This window comes from Neofelis nebulosa, chromosome 16 (assembly GCF_028018385.1).
Source record: "Neofelis nebulosa isolate mNeoNeb1 chromosome 16, mNeoNeb1.pri, whole genome shotgun sequence".
Taxonomy (NCBI): domain Eukaryota; kingdom Metazoa; phylum Chordata; class Mammalia; order Carnivora; family Felidae; genus Neofelis; species Neofelis nebulosa.
The window spans coordinates 18826603-18828799 of record NC_080797.1 but is presented as its reverse complement, the minus strand read 5'-3'; positions in this window follow the sequence as shown (position 1 = coordinate 18828799).

Sequence of the window (2197 nt, the reverse complement as noted above, 5' to 3'; positions counted from 1 at the left end):
TTGTGAGGAGTCCGTGAGCTGATTTACGCAAGAGCTTTATAAACTGTGAGGGACCCTGCAAGTGCGTGTTGCTGGCCTGTCCAGTGCCTTCTTGCTTTAGACCAAGGACAGAAACTCCACAGCTGATAAAAAAAAAAAAAAACAACTCCAAGGTCATGGCCCTTTGCTGTCCTCTGGGCACCCACTGCCCTCCCATTGAGCAGTAATGACCACTCGCCCAATGAGTTGGGCAGCCCCAGGGTAGCCCCCCGGAAGCCTTGTGAGTTGGATCAAGGTCTCTAATCCCTCTGAACGTTACTCTTATTGTAAAACAAGATTAGTGCCTGCCCACCTTAGTCCCACTGAGGGTGGCACGGGGTCAAATGACCAGTTTCTTTCTGTGGAAACGGTGTCACAGGCACTAGGCACCAAGTGGTTTCTGCCTGGTTTGCCCCTGCTCGCAGAGAACTCAGCCTGGTCAACCGAGCTCTCCCACCCACCCAGGCATCCCTGCCTTCTTCCTGTGCTTCTAGGAGCACGACCTTATGATCTGTCCTGGGCCAAGAGCTCTACACCTGAGATCCTGTGCTGTCCCCACATGTGTTGGGCCACTTCGGAAACCCCTTCTCTGTCGCCATCACTCCTGCTTAGTTCCGGCCCTCGTCCCTCTTGTGGCAGATTGCTCTGACCTCGTCTGTATGTTTTCTCCGTCTCTCCCGCTCCCATCCAGGTTCCATCTGGCCACCTCCTCCTCCACCCCCTCATCACAGGACTCTCGCCAGGTCGCGTGGCCCCTGCTTTCCCCCTAAGAGTCCCCCTTCGGTGTGGCAAGGGAAGGACACCAGTGGCCTTGTCACCACTCCCAGCCTCCCGAGGCCTCCAGCTCCTTTTCTCCACTGCCCTTTGACCATCCCCACCTCTGCACATGAGGCACTAACATGCAGCTCAGGCCTTCCTTCCCGGTCTCCCCTGGGCGTTCATCACTCCTTTCTCCGTGCCTTGTAACGGCTGAGCACACGTTGGGGGCCAAGACCACTCGTGTCTCCTTGTTCTCCTTGTGAGTGGAGACAGAGTGGTCAGCCACCTTGTGCCCCAAGTGCCCAGGTGACTGGAGGGACAGGGATGGAGAGGTGGTTCCTGCCCGCTTAGTCACTGGTCTGAAAGCTCCCAACCCTCGTCCCACCCGCACGGCCTTCTGTTCTGGATTACCGGCACATTGGCAATTGTTGAGGCCCAGTGATAGGCACAGAAAGGTTCATTCACTATCCCCTCCGAATTCTGTGTATGTTTAAAATCTGTTAAAGAAAAAAAAAAAAAAAATGAAAGGGCCGTTGAGCCAGAAAAGAAGAATGAGGAAGATCTCCATGGACAGATCTGGAGTGATCTCAAGGAAGGAGAAAATGACAGGGGCAGGATGCAGAACACCGCGTGTCATACACTGCCTGTTGTGAAGAAAAGAGGAAATACAAAACAAAAATGAGAGCAAAGAGATAAAAGAATAAACTCCAAGAAATTAAGAAAATTCTATAATGTTTGGGAAACATCAATATGAATTCATGATTCCAAAAAAAAAAATTTCCCAGCTGTGTCCACTGGAAGGACCCGGAAGCAGTGGCCCGTAGGAGCAGTCAGTACAAGCAGCACCCAGATCTTGACCTCATAATATGACTCCTCACAAAAAGGAACAGGGCTCCTTAGAGAAAGGGCTGATCCCGAAATCTAAGTGGGGCAGTTTATTACAGAAAGCAAGGAAGACTGACAGGAGTGTTCCAAAGGTCAATTGAACCGGTTTTGAAGGGATCTCCCACTGGCCAAATGGGATTAAATTTGAACCTTCAGAAAGAATGCAATTATTGGGGCGCCTGGGTGGCTCAGTCGGTTAAGCGTCCGACTTCGGCTCAGGTCATGATCTCGTGGTCTGTGGGTTCGAGCCCCGCGTCGGGCTCTGGGCTGTCAGCCCAGAGCCTGGAGCCTGTTTCAGATTCTGTGTCTCCCTCTCTCTCTGACCCTCCCCCGTTCATGCTCTGTCTCTCTCTCTCTCTCTCTCTCTCTCTCTCTCTCTCTCTCTCTCTCTCAAAAATAAATAAACGTTTAAAAAAAAAAAAATTAAAAAAAGAATGCAATTATTGTCAAAAAGGAAAAACTCTCTTGTTCCCTGTACACTACCACTCACAACACCCCCAGAACACTTCTGACACCAAATGTGTAGGCTTTTCAC